Source organism: Chiloscyllium plagiosum, unplaced genomic scaffold, assembly GCF_037043375.1.
Source record: "Chiloscyllium plagiosum isolate Xiang-an unplaced genomic scaffold, Cpla_swu_hap1 HiC_scaffold_5, whole genome shotgun sequence".
NCBI classification, from domain to species: Eukaryota; Metazoa; Chordata; class Chondrichthyes; order Orectolobiformes; family Hemiscylliidae; genus Chiloscyllium; species Chiloscyllium plagiosum.
In genome coordinates, this window is record NW_028270143.1 from 23,769,155 (window position 1) to 23,787,187 (window position 18,033).

Below are 18,033 nucleotides of genomic sequence, written 5' to 3' on the forward strand. Positions count from 1 at the left end.
AGAGAGCAATGAGAGGGCTCCAAACATCGGCTAACAAGACATGACATAGTTACAGTTGGAGGGGGAGCACAGTTCACACACACCCCAGGCTCAATCACCGCTCCTACTTTAACTTACATTGCACTTAGACAGCATCGGGAATTCAGAGTTATCAATTCAGGCCTATGCTGTCTTAGTGAGCATCCGTACAACAGAGGGGAAAGCAGGCCTCCTACAAGAGGGTGGGAATGCTGCCTGAGATCTTTCTGTTCTGTGTTCCCTCTTCAACACTGTATCTATGGCATTAGATTAGATTAGATTACTTACAGTGTGGAAACGGGTCCTTCGGCCCAACAAGTCCATACCGACCCACTGAAGCGCAACCCACCCATACCCCTACACTTACCCCTTCACCTAACACTATGGGCAATTTAGCATGGCCAGTTCACCTGATTTGCACATCTTTGAACTGTGGGAGGAAACCGGAGCACCCAGAGGAAACCCACACAAACACGGAAAGAATGTGCAAACTCCACACAGTCAGTCGCCTGAGGCATGTCTGATGGACCAGTCTCTTCAATAATTTGTAACTCCTACATTAGTTCCCATCCCTGTAACCTCCTCCCTTCCCTATAGTCCCTCCCCATATTTGAAATGAGCTGCATTCCAGACTACCATCCCTATCGCTGTAACTTGCTTCAGTGTCTACAACATGCCTTACCTGGATAGTCTCCTCTTCCAGTAACTTGATACAGAGTCGTGCAGCATGGAAACAGAACCTCAGTCCGATTAGTCCATGCTGACCAGGTTTCCCAAACTGAACTAATTTGCCTGCATCTGGCCCATATCCCTTCAAACCTTCTCCTCTCCATGTTCCTGCCCAAATGTCTTTTCCATGTTGTAATTGTTCTTGTTTCTCCCATGTGGCCCTGGCATTCCTTTCCATCTATGCACCTTCCTCTGTGGATAATGTTGCCCCTCAGCTCCCTCTTTGCTCTCTCGCCTCACGTTTATGTCTCTAGTTTTGGACTCACCTACCCTTGGCTATTCACCTTCCTCATGGACCGCATGGTTTTATAAACCTTTATAAGATCAACCCGTAGCCTCCTCTGCCAATGGGAAATATTGAGGACAATGTTACAAATATCTACAATTTATGTACTCAATGTTCTGATCCATAAAGGTAAGTGTGCCAAATGCCGCTTTCCCCACCCTGTCCATCTGTGATACCACTTCCAAGGAATAGTGTAACTGCACCCCTTGGACTCTCTCTGTTCGACAACACTGCCCAGGGCTCTACCATTAACCGTGGTTTGTCTTAACAAGATCCAACACCTGATTTTAAACTCTACCTTTCATTCCTTGGTCTACTGGCCCAGTTGGTCAAGATCCCCTTTGGTAACCGTATTCGCTGCCCACTATAAAATTAATTTGATCATCTACAAACTTAGGAACAATGACTCTTATATTCTCAACCAAATCGTTTATGTAGATGATGCACATTAGTGGACCAAGTCCTGATCATTATAGCACACTGCTGGTCACAGGCTTCCAGTCCGAACAACAACCCTCTCCCATCACCCCTGTCTCCTACTGTCAAGCCAATTTTGTGTACAGACGGCTAGCTCTCCCTGATCCCATGTAATCTAACCTTACAAACCAGTATATCATGCTAAATCCTGTCAAAGGCCCTTTTGACGTTAGTGTAGACAATGTATGGTCACCACTTTAACAACAATCAAGTTAGTGAAACCTGACTTTGTCTGCACAAAGCCAAGCTGACTATCTTTCATCAATCCTTGCCTTTTTAAATGCATGTGACTCCTGTCTGGCAGAATCACTTCCACAACTTACCCACCACTGACATCGGGCTAATTGGTCTTTAGTTCCATGGCTTTCCATCACAACCTTTCTTAAATAATGGAACAATACTATATTCTTGTCATAGTCATACAGCGTGGAAACTGACTCTTCAGTTGAAACAAACCATAATCTCAAAGTAAACTCGTCCCAGCTGCCTATTGCTGGCCCATATCCCTCCAAACCTTTCCTATTCATGTACTTATCCAAATGTCTTTTAAACGTTGAAACTGTATCTACATCCACCCCTTCCTCAGGAAGTTCATTCCACGCTCAAACCACCCTCTGCATAACAATTTACCTCTTATATCCTTTTGTTTTGAACATCTCTGTCCTCTAGCCTTAAAAATGTGTCCCCTCTTCTTGAGACTCCCCCATTCTGGGAAAAGGCAACTGCCATTAACTCTATCTATATCCCTCATCTTTTTCATTAACTTCCATAAGGTCATCTCTCATTCTCCAGGTTCCAGTGAAAAAAGACTCGGCCTATCCAGCCATTTTTCAGAACTCAAGCCTTCCATACCCAGCAACATCCTGGTAAATCTCTTCTGAACCCCCTGCAGCTTAATAATATCCTTCCTACAACTGGGCGACCAGTACTGGATGGAGTATTGCAGAACAGGCCTCACCAGTGTCTGTACAATCTCAACATGACGTCCCAAATCCTCCACTCAATGGACTGAGCAATAGTCAAGCATACCAAGCACCGTCTATTCCATCCTGTGATGCAAACTTCAAGAATTATGTACTTGAACCCAGGGGTCCCTCTGCTCTAAAACACTAACCAAGGCCCTTACATTAATTGTATGTATTAATTGTATAAGCTCTACCCTTGTTTGTTTTACCAAATGCATTACCTCGCATTTATTCAGATTGAATTCCAACTGCAGTTTTTCAGCCCATTCACCCATTTCATCAAGATCCCTTTGTAATCTCAAAAAACCTCCTTCACTGTCCATGATTCCAACCTCCAGCCTTCCAGCCAATCACACATGGTTGTCAATGATACAAATACCTTTGCTCGTGGCTCCACAATTTCTTCCCTAGCATTCCACAATGTCCTGTGATACACTTAATCAGGTCCTGGGGTCTTCCATACCTTTGTGTTTTAAAACCTCCAGCACCACCTCTTCTATAACATGCACTCTTTTCAAGTCGCAGAGAAGTACAGCTTGGAAACAGACCCTTCAGTCCCCAACTCGTCTAGGCTGACCATAAGACTAAACAAATCCATCCCATTAATCAGCATTTGACCCATATACTGCTAAACTCTGACAATTCATATACCCATTCAGATACCATTTAAATGTTGTCATAGTATCAGTCTCTGTTACTTTCTCCCTCCGCTTTTCCATACCCACATCACCATATGCATTTAAAAGCTTTTAAACCTTTCTCCTCTAACCTCAAACCTATGCCCTCTCGTTTTCCCAACCCCTGGGAAAAGACCTTGAATGTTTACCCAATCTATGCCCCTCATGTTTATATAAATCTCTGTAGGGTCACCCCTCAGTCTCTGATGTTCCAGGGAAAATAACCCCAGCTTATTCAGCAACAACCCTGGCAACATCTTGTAAATCTTTTCTGAGCCCTTTCAAGCTTCACAACATCATTCCTATAGCAGGGAGACTGGAATTGCAGAATACTCCAATTGTGGTCTAACGTATTACTCTTGTTCCCCGAGTTGCCCAGTCTTTGCCCACAGTAAGTTCTTGAGTGCAAAATGTGTTTCGGGTCTTAGCCATATTCTACAGTTCCACACATTGATAGCCTCATTGATATTTAATGGCCCCTATTTTGTCTCGAGTTACTCTTTTGCTCTTAATATATTTATACAATCACTTTTGGATTCTCCTTATCTTTCTCTGTCAAAGTTATTTCATGTCCCCTTTCTGCATTCCTGATTTCCACCCAAAGTATACTCCTACAGCTCCTGTTATCCTCAGGGATTCCCTTGATCCAGCTGGCTATACATGACATGTGGCCCCTTTTCCTTGACCAGACCCTCAATAGACAGCCAGTGTTTCCGAATGCTGTCAGCATTGACCTGCACACAAACAGGAACATGCTGGCGCTGATCGCTCAATTTATCTCATTTTTAAAATATTCTCACTTGCCAGACTTCCCTTTCCCTGCAAATAGACTCCCCAATCACCTTTTGAAAGTTCCTGGCTGATCCGACCAAAATTGGGCTGGCCCCACTTTATAACTTGAACTTGTGGACCAGGCCTGTCCTTTTCCATCGCTGTTTTCAAAACTAATAGGACTGTGGTCACTTTAGCAAAATGCATTCCCACGAACACCTCAGTCCCTTTCCCTACCTTGTTTCTCAAGGGGAGGTCAGGTTTTGCACCTTTCTCCAGTTGGGCCATTTACATACTGTTTGGGAGTTTTCTGGAACGCAATTATGAAATTTCTCTGTTCCTAACATTGAATAGTGGCAATGCCAATCTAGATTTGGAAAGTTTAAAAACCCCTACCATAACAGTCTTATTATTATGATTGCTATTTGAGATCTCCCGACATATTTGTTCCTCAGTCTGCCATGGATTATTCAGGGTCAGTACACTCGTATCAAAGTGATGACCCATTCTTATTTCACAGTTCCTCCAACACAGTGGGTGATCCCACAGGAATGTCCTCTCTAAGTATTGCTGTGATGTTTCATGCAATCAAAACCCACCACCACACGTCCTTCCCCTCTCGCCACCCCTGCTGCCATTCTTGAACAAAGGACCCACATTAGATATCCTCCAGTCATTTGACACTTCACCTGTGGCCAGCAAAGTATTAAATATATCCACCAGGGCCTCAACCATCTCCTCCCTTACCTCCCATAGCAGCCTAGGATACATTTTATTGGGCACTGGGGATTTCTCCAGCTTTATGCCTGTGAAAACATTTAATATCTCCCCTTTATCGATCTTAATATGTTCTAGAGCCTCAACATCCCAACGGTATTCATTGAAGACCTCACCTACTTCCTCTGGCTCTATGCACAGATTGTCCCTTTGGTTTCTATCAGGCCTCACTCTTTCCCCAGTAATCCTCTTATTCTAACTATACTGATAAAATACCTTGTGGCTTTTCCTTTATAGTATCTGACAAGGATATTTTATGGCCATTGTTTTCCCCTCATTTCTAAAGACCCCCTTGCAGTCCCTAAACTTTTGGATGGCTTCGCCTGGTTTTATTACACTGTATTTTCTTTATCAATCTCACGATGTCGCTTGATCAGTATTCGCTGGACTTTCTGCCTTTACTGTTCCCTCGGCAGGAACACACTGGCCCTGAATTCTCACTGTATCACTTTAACATACTCCCACTTTCCAAATATAGACCCAACTGCAGATAATCCTCCTAGTCCATGTTTGCCAGATCCTCTCTAATGATCGTGATACTGATAGGAGACTCAGTTGTGAGGGGGGCAGACAGGAGATTCTTTGGCTGCAGAAGACATCCCAGGATAATGTGCTGCCTTCTGGGTGCGAGGGTCAAGGATGTCTCTGTGCGGTTAATGAACATTCTGAAGGGGAGGGTTATTAGCCATTGGTCATTGTGCACATCAGTCCACATGACAGTGGTAGACAATGGGATGGGGTCCTGTGAAATGAGTATCAGGAGTTAGGTGAGAGGTTTAAAAGGACGACCTCAAGGGAAGTGATCTACATATTATTCCTAGTGCCACCTGCCCCGTTGAGGACTGAAATAGAAAGATAGGCTAGATAGATGTGTGGCTGAGGAGCTGGGGGATGGGGTAATGTTTGGATCATTGAGATCTCTTCTGGGGTAGAGGTGACCTGTACAAGGGGGAACAGGTTTGACTTAAAACAGAGGGGCACCAGGATCACTGCGAGGGAGATTTGTTAGTGTTACCTGGGGAGGGTTTAAACTAGGTTGGCAGGGACTCTGAGTAAGAGAGATACCATCGGCCAGTCAGGGGAAAAATACGTCAGCCACTGAGAACAAGTTTCCTACTCTGGATATCCTGGGGCACAGTCAAGGGAGGGAAAAGACTACTGGTTTAACATGCATTTATTTCAACACACGAGGCCTGACTGGTAAGGCAGATGATCTCAGAGCATGGATTGGCTTTGGGGACTGGGATATTATAGCCATAACAGAAACATGGCTGAGAGAAGGGCAGGACTGGCAGCTCACAGTTCCAGGATACAGCAGCTACAGGTCTGACAGAGTGAGTGAGATGGGAGAGTTGCACTTTTGATAAGGGAGGGCAGAACAACAGTGCTTCGAAGGGATACTCTTAAGGGATCTTCAAATGAAGTCATATGGTTAGAAGTTAGAAATAAAAAGGGATGGACTCTGTTGGGACAGTGTTCCAGATTCCCAAAGAGCCAGCGGATACTAGAGGAGCAGATGTATAGAGAGAGTGCAGGTACCTATAGAAATAATAATGTAATATTGGTTGGAGATGTTAACTTCCCCTGGATAGACTGGGCCACCCACAGAGTAAAAGGCCCGTATGGAGTGCAATTTGTCAAATGTGTCCAAGAAATTTTCCTAAACCAAGATGTAACTCTAACAAGGCCTAACTCTACGCAGGCGGGAGCAGCACTGGACCTCCCCTCAGAAAACGAGGTCTGGAAAGTGACTGAAGTGTCGGTCAGAGAGCACTTCGGGTCCAGTGATCACAACTGTCTTCGTGAGAACAGAGTTATGGAAAAGGATCAGACAGGTCCCCAGATGAAACTGGAGCAGGGACAGGTTTGGGGCCATTAGGCAGGATTGGGTGAATTAAAAATCACAGAACACCAGGTTATAGTCCAATAGGTTTATTTCAAAGCACCAGTTTTTGAAGCGCAGGTGATAATCCTAAAAGATGAAAGGCAGAAACTAAATGTGTTTGATATTACATTCCATGACACTGCTATCCTGTTGTTATAAATTCTGTGCCGTACGACTGTGCTCCACAACCACCTGATGAAGCAGTGTTGTGTGATTTTTAACATTGTCCACCCCAGTCCAACACCGGCTCCTCCACAAGATGATTACCATCGACCGGGTGAGTCTGTTTGAAGAAAAAGGAATGACTGGCAAATGGGAGGGTTTTAAAAGTGTGATCTCAAGAATCCAGGGCCAGTATATCCCTGTTAGAGTGAAGGGAAAAGCTGGCAGGTTTAGGGATTCCTGTCTGCTGAGGGATATTGAGGCTCTGTTCAGGAAAAAGAAAACAGCATACATTGGGTTTAATCAATCCATATCTTTTTCCAGTCCGAAAGACACGATCAATCTGTGGGGACCCTGCAATCCTCTCAGGTCCCTGCTGCAGTCAGGATCTGTAGAACTCACTCCAATGCCTGTTACTCACCTGATCCAGTTCTGAAAAGACTCACTATCTGTGTAACATCCTCCTGTGGCTATCTCCCACCCTGTCAATGCAAGCTCCTCCACTCTCTCCATCCATCTACTCATCTCCATAACCTTCTCCAGCTCTTACACCCATATCTGTGTAAATGCCACCCTCCCCTACAAACCTTCTCGCTTTGACTAAACTGCAGGAGGTTACTAATGCTTCCTTATCTGTGAAAATGTCTCCAACCATCCCATCCTACCAACATCCTTGTGCCTGTAAACTGCTTCATCCCTCCCAACCTCCCCATCTCCATGAACTCCTGCAGGCCCTATAGCTCTGTTACCTCTTGTGGCTCTATGGTCCTCCCTCCCTGTGAAACTACCTCCCGTCCTCACACCCCTCCCAGTCTGGGTCGTCTGCTCCAGATCAGATCATTGCTGTGTCTGTTACCCTCGACAATCCTAGCAACCCTTCCTATTTGTGTCTCTTCATTCAGATCCCATCATCTCCAGCTTTCTGAAACCTCTTTGTGCCATTGTGACCCTCCCTATTTAGAACGTAGAACAGTACAGCACAGCCCAGGCCCTTCGGCCTCAATGTTGTGCTGACCTTTTATCCTACAGACCCTACATTTTACTATTATCCATTTGCCTATCTAAGAATTGCTTAAATGTCCCTAATGTATTGGACTCTGTTACCACTGTTGGCAGTGCATTGCACGCACCCGCTACACGATGTGTAAAGAACCCACCCCTGACATCTCCTATAAACCTTCCTCCAATCACCTTCACCTTATGCCACCTCATCATTTCCATTTTTGCAATGGGAAAAGTATGTGGTTATCCTCTCTATCTACGCCTCAAATCATCTTATTCACCTCTATGCAATCACCTCTCATCCTTTTTCATTCCAGTGAGAAAAGCCCTAACTCCCTCAAATATTCTTCGTAAGATCTCCCTCCAGTCCAGGCAGCATCCTGATAAATCTCCTCTGCACCCTCTCTAAAGCTTCCACATCTTTCTGATAATGAGGCAACCAGAATTTAACGCAATAAACCAAGTGTTGTCTAACCAGGGCTCGATAAAGCTGCAGCATAACCTCATAGCTCTTAAATTCAATCCCCCTGCTAATGAAAGCCAACACACCATACGCCTTCTAAACAAGGCTATCAGCTTTAGTACCAGCTTTGAGGGATCAATGGACGTGGACCCCAAGATTCTTCTGTTCCTCCGCACTGTCAAGAATCCTTCATTTCTCCCTGTAAAGGTTTTCTGCAGAATCGTTCAATCTTAAACCCTCCCTGTCTTGGTAACCTGTTGCAATCCCTCCAACACTCGTAAACTGGGAAACCTCTTCAAGTCCTGACAATCCTCCTTACCTCTGTAACCTCCTTTATTAGTATCTTCCTTCAAAATTACTGAAACCTCTATATGCCACAGCAATACTCCTGATATCTGCATAACTCTCCAGAATGGCTGTGCACAGTTTCAGGTTCCCAGGCTGGGAGATGTGAGTTCAGATGTGAATCTGTTTGCCCATTCTGTCTTTGTGACTGACCTGGTGCTGCTCTGGTAGAAAGCACTCTCCGTGCATCTGGTAACCTCCAGATCTATGTTCCTGTCCAGAGCTCACCTTATCGATGCCTTCCTTTGGAAAGTTCTTTATTTTGTCATTATTGTCAAGCGGCGGTTTCGCGACTTGCAGGAATTGGGGAGTTGCCATTTTGAGAGAATGAAACGTTTATCATTGGGAATTGGGAAGCCTTTAAAAATGAAAACGGCAGTCCAGAGACAGTGTACAGGATTCCTGTTGGGGTGAAAGGAAAAGCGGATAGGTGTACGGAATACTGGATATGGAGAGAAATTGAGGTTTCAGTGAAGAAAAAGAGAGAGTGAATCCTGAGAAGAGTATAAAGGCAGTAGGAGTGTACTAAAGCGGGAAATCAGGAGGGTGAAAAGGGGGCACGAGATAGCTTGGATAAATATTGTTAAGGAGAATCCCAAGGGTTTTTATAAAAACATAAAGGACAAAATGGTAACTAGGGAGAGAATAGGGCCTCTTGAAGATCAACAAGGCAGCCTGCACGTGGAGCTGCAGGAGATGGGGAGATACTAAACAAGTGTTTTACATCAGTGTTTACTGTGAGGAGGACATGGAAGATGTAGAATGTAGGGACATAGATGGTGTCAACTTGCAAAATGTCCATATTACAAAGGAGGAGGTGCTGAATGTCTTGAAATGCATAAAGGTGGATAAATCCCCAGGACCTTATCAGGTCATAGAATCATCGAGATGTACAGCCTGGAAAAAGACCATTCGGTCCAACCCGTCTATGCCAACCAGATATCCCTACCGAACCTAGTCCCACCTGCCAGCACCCGGCCCATATCCCTCCAAACCCTTCCTATTCATATACCCATCCAAATGCCTCTTAAATGTTGCAAATGTACCAGCCTCCACCACTTCCTCTGGCAGCTCATTCCATGTCCGTACCACCCTCTGTGTGAAAAAGTTGCCCCTTAGGTCTCTTTTATATCTTTCCCCGCTCACCCTAAACCCATACCCTCTAGTTCTTGATGCCCCGACCCTTGGGAAAACACTTTGTCTATTTATCCTGTCCATGCCCCTCATAATTTTGTAAAACTCTATAAGGTTACCGCTCAGCCTCCGACACTCCAGGGAAACCAGCCCTAGTCTTTTCAGCCTCTCCCTGTAGCTCAAATCCTTCATCCCTGGCAACATCCTTGTAAATCTTTCACAACATCATTCTGATAGGAAGGAGACCAGAATTGCCATGCAATATTCCAACAGTGGCCTAACCAATGTTCAGTACAGCCACAACATGACCTCCCAACTCCTGTACTCAGTACTCTGACCAATATAGGAATGCATACCAAATGCCTTCTTCACTATCCTATCTACCTGCGACTCTACTTTTGAAGAACTATGAACCTGCACTCCAAGGTCTCTTGATTCAGGAACACTTCGTAGGACCTTGCCAGGACCTGATCAGGTGTACCCTAGAACTCTGTGGGAAGCTAGGGAAGTGATTGCTGTGCCCTGTGCTGAAATATTTTTATTATCGATAGTCACAGGTGAGGTACCAGAAGACTGGAGGTTGGCTAACGTGTGCCACTATTTAAGCAAGATGGTAAGGAAAAGCCAGTAAACGACAGACTGGTTCGCCTTACATCAGTGGTGGGCAAGTTGAAGGAGGGAATCATGAGGGACAGGATTTGCATGTATTTGGAAAGGCAGTGTCTAATTAGGGATAGTCAGCATTGCTTTGTGCGTGGGAAATCATGTCTCAAGAAATTGTTTGAGGTTTTTGAAGAAATAACAAAAAGGATTGACGAGGGCAGAGTGGTCAGTGTGAGCGATATGGACTTCAATAAGGTGTTTGAAAAGTTTCCACGTGGGAGGTTGGTGAGCAAGGTTAAATCTCATGAAATACAGGGAAAACCAGCCATTTGGATACAGAACTGGCTCAAAGCTAGAAGACAGAGGGTGGTGGTGGAGGGTTGTTTTTCAGACTGGGTGCCTGTGACCAGTGGAGTGCCACAAGATCGATGCTGGATCCACTGTTTTTGTTATTTATATAAATGATTTGGATGTGAACATAAGAGGTGTAGTTAGTAAGTTTGCAGATGACACCAAAATTGGAGGTGTTATGGATAGCGGAGAATGTTACCTCTGATTACAACGGGATCTGGATCAGATGGGCCAATGGGCCAAGGTGTGGCAGATGGAGTTTAATTTAGATAAATGTGAAGTGCTACGTTTTGGGAAAGCAAATCTCAGCAGGACTTACACACTTAATGGTATATTTCTAGGAAGTGTTGCTGAACAAAGGATCTTTGGGATGCAGGTTCATAGCTCCTTGAAAGTGGAGTTGCAGGTAGATAGGATAGTGAAGGAGGTGTTTGGTATGTTGCGTTTACTGATCAAAGCATTGAGTTGAGGAGTTGGGAGGTCATATTCTGGCTGTACAGGACATTGGATAAACCATCTTTGGAATATTGCATGCAATTCTTGTCTCCTCCCTATCGGAAGGATGTTGTGTAAATAGAAAGTGTTCAGAAAAGATTTACAGGGATGTTGCCAGGATTGGAAGATTTGAGCTACAGGGAGAGGTTGAATGGGCTGGGGCTATTTGAGGCTGAGGGGAGACCATATAGAGGTTTATAAGAGAGGTATGGATAGGTTTAACAGAAAAGGTCTTTTCCCTGAGGTAGTGGAGCCCAGAACCGGACAGCCTAGATTCAGGATGAGAGGGGAAAAGATATAAAAGGAACCTAAGGGATAACCTTTACAGGCAGAGGGTGACATGTGTATGGAATGAACTGCGAGAGGAAGTGGTGGATGCTGGTACAATTATTGAATTTAAAAGGCATCTGGATGGGTACATGAACAGGAAGGATTGAGAGGGATTTGGGCCAAGTGCTGGCAAATAAGACGAGATTATGTTAGGATATGTGGGTGGCGTGGATGAATTGGACCGAAGGCTCTGTTTCTGTGCTGTACATCTCTATGACTGTAAATGTTTTCCACTGCCCACTTACAGCTACACATTTCACTCCCCTGTTTACCTTGGTCAGTTCTCCTTTCAAACACATATAAATGGCTTTGGTTGTGATTGTAGGGTGTGCTTTATAGTCACTTTAACAATCCATCATCTCACTGAATTCCACTAGACTACAATTTCCCAGAGGATATCTCAGTGTGACATTACTCCTTCACTCAGCATCATCACCCAACGGTCGATCTGAGATAGTCACATCCCTGGCCATTTACACAATGTGTTATTGAAAGGAGAACTGACAAAAACATTCCATGATGAGTTTGGAGAATATCACTTTTGACAAAGACTGAAGTCTCCGAAAATTATCGCAGTGCCTTTGCATTATACAGGAATTCATTTGAATGTGTAACAGTGTTGAGCAATGAAATGTTGTCAGGCAGCCTGAAAAACATTCTCCTGCTTATGGTTTTGACACATGTTACCCAGAATCTGCATTTAGGCTGATTCAGCTGCATCATCTGAGGCCAAATGTGTTCTCTCTCATGCCTTTGTTACCCATTACTGTCAGGGTTACCCATCCTGCATTCCCTGAGCCCCCTCAAGGATGTGTGGAATTGAATATTTATGTACCACCTTTTGTTTCTCCTGTAACCACATCTTTCTGGTGACTAAATATTATTTATCTCTGTGTCACAGAGACTTTGTTCATTCCAAAGAAAGAACATTGTAATTGACTTTTTCCCAGAATTTCTTGTCACAGCCTAATTCACTGATGTACAGTTTTAGTTAAACTCTGTCCCTTCCTTTTCCTTTCTGCTTGTTTTCAGCCACATTCCATGCTGTTCCGATGCTTCACCTTTTCTATTTGGATTTGGAAAGCTCCTTTCACCTGAACCCTGTCCTTGCCTCCTCTCTGTCAGTTTAAAGCCCTGTCCATATACCTACCAACATGACTGGCCAGGACACTGCTCCCAGCAGAGTTGTTTTTAATTCACTCGTGGGATATTGCCCTCTCTGGCTGACCAGCGTGTATTTCCCACCCCGAGCTGCCCTTGAGCTGTGTGGCTTGCTGGATCATTTCAGTTCAGAGTCAACCTCCTTGCTCTGCGTCTGGAGTCACATGTAGGCCAGACCTGCTGTCGATAACAGATTTCCTTCCTTAAAGGATATTAAGCAGTTAGATGTTTATAGCTGACACCGGCATTAAATTCTGGATGTACAATCTAGTGAGAATAACACGAGGCTATCACCTCTCCCACTCGTAGCTCAACCGTCACTGAGTACTGATCCTACTGCACCATGTATCAAAAACCTTTCATCATGCCCATTGCTTGATCCTGAAATCATTCCTGCACTCCGGTGATATCACTCAGTATCTCTCCATTTGGTATCCCTCACTGTGGGTCTAATTGCTGCCTCTGTCAATGTCTCTCACTCTTGCAGCTACTCCAGATCCTGAGCCAACAGAATTCTCCACTCCAGAGAGACACAGCAGCACAGGCCAGGGGTAGAGTCTCGGATTTTCCAGATCTCTGTGGCACTCAGTACCATTCTCCCTGTGTAACCCTCACTGCATCAGTCTAATTTCCCATTCTGTCTAATTCTCTCTCTCCTGCAGGTACTCAGGAAGCTCCTGACCCAATAGACTTCCCAACTGCTGGGTGTCTCATCCATCACCACATTGAAGATGGGAGGTCAACCAGAGAGACAAAGGGCAGGGAGATCTGGAGTCCTCAATAAATCCTGCAGTGAGGTAAGATCATTCACAGGGAACAGAGCAGAGAGCATTTAAATAGCTCAAAACATCAGCCCTCAAGACATGACGTAGATACAGTGCTGAAGGGTGAACACAGAGCATAACGCTCCCAGGCTCAATCCCCATTATTTGTGAGAGGATTACTTTCAGCTCTGCTGTACTGAGCTTGTCTGAGACAGCATCGGGAGTGTCACAGTTATCAATCCAGGCCTATGCTGTCATAGTGAGCATCAGGACAATGGAGGGGAAAATAGGCCGACCACGAGAAGGTGCTATTGAAGCCTGGGATCTTTATGTTCTCTATTTACACTCCAACATTCTCTATTGTCGCACCATAGAGTCATATAGCAAGGAAACAGACTCTTCAGTCCAACTCATCTGAGCTAGTGCCTTGAATGCTTTTAACTCTGAGAACAGTTTCTATCTCTGTAACCTCACCCCCTCCCTACAATCCCTCTACAAATTTAAAACCTACTTCAATGCTGACTATCTCCCTGTCACTGTAAAATGCTCCAGACTGGATGTCATGCCAAATCTCAGGAATCTCCTCCTCCCATCATTACAATAATCTCTTTTTCTGTCATCTTGCACAATACCTCCAGCCCACCCTGTCTCTGTAACATCCTCTAGCCTCGACCCTTTGCGTATCCTCCTCCAGCCCCTACAGCACACAATATCACTGTAACCTTCAATCCCTATAACATTCCTGCCTCCCATCCTACACCACCACACGGCCTCTAAGTCATCCACCATCCTTACAGACCTCTCTATCTGTATAAACTCCTCCAGCCTTTCCTGTCTGTGTAACCTACTCCCATCCCGGCAGCCCTCCCTGTGTACAGTGTCCTGAAGCCACAATAACCCTCCCAATGTCTGCAATCTCCTCTATCGCTGTGACCTTCTCCCATCACGACACTGCTCCTTAACTCTACCCCTGTCGTCACTACCAGCCTTCCTATCTCTGTAACCACGAGGTCACTAAACCATCCATGTACATGAAACATCCTGTGGGCGGCACGGTGGCACAGTGGCTAGCACTGCTGCCTCACAGCGCCTGAGACCCGGGTTCAATTCCCGCCTCAGGCGACTGACTGTGTGGAGTTTGCACGTTCTCCCCGTGTCTGCGTGGGTTTCCTCCGGGTGCTCCGGTTTCCTCCCACAGTCCAAAGATGTGCAGGTCAGGTGAATTGGCCATGCTAAATTGCCCGTAGTGTTAGGTAAGGGGTAAATGTAGGGGCATGGGTGGGTTGCACTTCGGTGGGTCGGTGTGGACTTGTTGGGCCGAAGGGCCTGTTTCCACACTGAAATGTAATCTAATCTAATCTAATCCTCTTTGTTGCTGTATCCAAGCCCAGTCCCTACACTTCTCACTTTCTGTAACCTCCTTCAGTCTGAAGAACCATCCAGTGTCTACACCACTCTGTATTACTGACTTCATCCAATCGCAAAAACCATCACCACAAATCTCACTATCGCAGTAAATTCTTCCAGTTCCTCCCTATCTCTGTACACCATCCTTTCCTTACTACTCATTCCTGATGAAGGGTTCTGGCCCAAAACGTCTATGTTCCTGATCCTCGGATGCTGGAAAAGCACAGTGGGTCTGGCAGCAACACACTCTTGATTCTGATCTCCAGCATCTGCAGAGCTGACCTTCTCCTGGTGCGGCAGAATGGCCTACAACTGCCCCTCTTTCCTATGTTTCTGTGTAGCACTCCCTGGCTCTGTATCTCTGTCAGTCCCCACTATCCGCACTATCTGTATAAACTACACAATCATCAATCACTGGAATTTTCTCAGACCATGGAATACTCCCCATCTATCCAATCTCTTCCAGCCTCTCCAACTCTCCCAAACCGATAACCCCAGCTATCTTTGTAACTTCCTTTATCCGCTGGAACACTCCCTATCTCTGGAATATCATATCCTATAGCATCCCTCCATTTGTGTGCTCCTCCAATCACTATGGCGGCGCCTACCTCTGCGACGTTATCCCACACACTGAATCCACTTCCAACACTGAAACATTCACTGTTTCTGTTACCTTCTCATGCAACCACAGACCTCCCTGTCGATATGAACTTCTGACGTTCATCAGTCCACCATGTCTCTGCAAACTACACCAGCCTCCAGAGCCCTCCTTAAATCTGTCACCTGCTCCAGCAGCTATATCCCTCCCCATCTCAGGCCAACTGTGTAACTGCTGCAGCTGCTATATCACTCCCCATCTGTCAACCCTACTCTGTATCTTCTCCAGTAGCTATGTCACTCCCCATCTGTCAAGTCTACTATGTAACTGCTCTGGCCGTTACTAGCCATCTGTCAGGCTCACTCTGTAACTGCTCCAGCAGCTCTATCACTCCCTATCTGTAACTGCTTCAATAGCGATGTCACACCCCGTCCCGTCCCCCCAACTTTGTAACTGCACCAGTGATATTACTCCCCATCTAGCAAGCCTACTCTATAACTACTCCAGCAGCTATATCACTCCCTATCTGTCAGATGTACTCCAGTCCTCACAGACTATGGAGACCATTGTCTCAATAACCTGCTCCAGGCCCTGAAAGTCTCTCTGTACTCAGAGTACTTCTCCAGCCACAGCAACAATCCACATCTCTGTTTGCTCCTCCTCTCCCTCCAGCACCTCAAACACTCTCTCTTTGTCTGACTTGGCAACTCTCCCTTTGCGTTTCGTATTTCTGTCCCAAAAATCTCCCTGTATCTGTAATTCACTCTCTCTCACACTCTCTCTCTCTCTCTCTCTTTATATATATATATATATACCCACCCTGTCAAAGTACGCTCCTCCAGTATCTCCATCCATCTACTCATCTCCATCACCTTCTCCAGTTCTTACCCCTCCCGTCTGTGTAAACATCACCCTCCCCTACAACCCTCCCTACCGCAGAAACCTCCTCCAGTTGGTGCAATGCTCTCTATCTGTGTAAGTGTCACCAGGGCTTATTGCTGTTCCTGTGTCTGTAAGCTCTGCCATACTCTCCAGCCTTCCCATTGATGTAACCTCCAGAACCTCAGCATCTGATATCATCCACTGCATCCTTCCGTATCTCTGTTAGTGCCTCAATTCTATACAAATCTCTTAGTCTCTGTAAATAACACCATTCCATAAAATACTCCCTGTCTGCGTAAACTACCTCACCCTGCACTGAGAATCCTCACTGTCCTTTTGATCACCTGTAGTCCCTTTGGATCTCCCTGTAACTTCCCTGACTCCATTGAATACAGCTCATCTCATGTTATAACTCCTCATACTCATGTTACTCCCCATCTCTGTGATATTCTTCAATCTCTGCAATTCTCGTTCTTTTTTTCCAGACCTTCCAGTGCTCCTGATCGATGTAAGGTTATTGATCCCTTGCAGCATATTTAATACCTGAAGCAGCTTCCAATCCCTCAATGCATCCTGCCGATGTAACCTCCTCAAATACTACAGCTTTGTAACTGTCTTTGTAATATCTTCCAACATCTACAACCTTCTCAATTTCTGTAACCTCCTCATTAACAGCATTCCACATCTGTGTGTAATGGATGGGAATGCTGCAAACCTGTTTTCACAGCCCTCAATAACTGTCTGAACTCCTGCAGCCTTACAACCCTTAGTATCTGTGGCTCCTCCAATCCTTACAATTTTCCCTGGCTCTGAACTGATCCAGCCCCTTTGAACCTTCCTAACTCAGTAAACGCCTGCAGAGCCAACGAACATCCTTATCAGTGTATTGCCGAGGCCCTACAACCCCCACTACAACTCCAAATACCACCCTCCCTATCTTTGTAACTCCTTCAGGACTGATAACCCTGTACCTCTCTGTGATATTTTTCATCCCAACAATCTGTCTGATCTCTAACTACCAACAGTGACCTCAAACCACCCCAACTCTGTAACATCCTCCAGTCTCTACAACCCTGCTTTTCACTGTAAGCTTCCCGAGTGCCTACATTCGCCTTTATCTCCGGTTACAGATCCTTTCTCAGGGAAGCAATGTCTCAGTACAGATCCTGTAAGAAGACCAAAGAATCTTTGATGTATCAGTAGATTTGCCTAATTTTCTAAATTCTCATGAGTTCAAATTCAACCTTCTCCAGCTTTTCTCATCAATATCCCTCCATTTTGAGGGACAGTCTGTCAAACCTTCGCTTGGCTGCCTCCAATGCAAGAACATTTCCCTCTAGATAGGGGCCCACATCTGTTCACATTATTTTCATTGTGAGCTGACTGGAACCCTCTGTAGTTATTACAAGCCTTCCCTATTGTTATTCACCATTCCCTTTGGAGTCAATCCCAGCATTCCATTTGCCCTTTCTATGACCTGCTGACCCTGTAAACCACTGTTCTGAGATTTATACACAAGAATTTCCAAGTTACTTTGTGATGTAGCTTTCTGCAGTCTATCTGAAACCAAGAGGTGACGGTAATGATCAGGAAAGTGTTGGAATGTATGGTAAACAACATAGCAGAAATGATAACTGCACAATTCAAAAGCAGATGAATAAGCCCATCCCGATGGCCCGGAGGCAGCGCGGTGGCTCAGTGGTTAGCACTGCAGCCTCACAGCAACAGGAATCAGGCTTCGATTCCAGCCT

General features: G+C 45.3%; 1 long non-coding RNA gene across 1 annotated transcript in view; it reads left to right on the plus strand.

Moving 5' to 3' along the window:
• LOC148149885 (uncharacterized) overlaps positions 1 to 13,399 on the plus strand; it is a 181,820-nt gene extending 168,421 nt beyond the window's left edge. Inside the window, exon 3 of the long non-coding RNA XR_015757084.1 lies at positions 13,294 to 13,399. This is a non-coding gene — a long non-coding RNA (uncharacterized LOC148149885). The remainder of the gene's footprint in view (positions 1 to 13,293) is intronic.
• Positions 13,400 to 18,033: the final 4,634 nt, after the last annotated feature.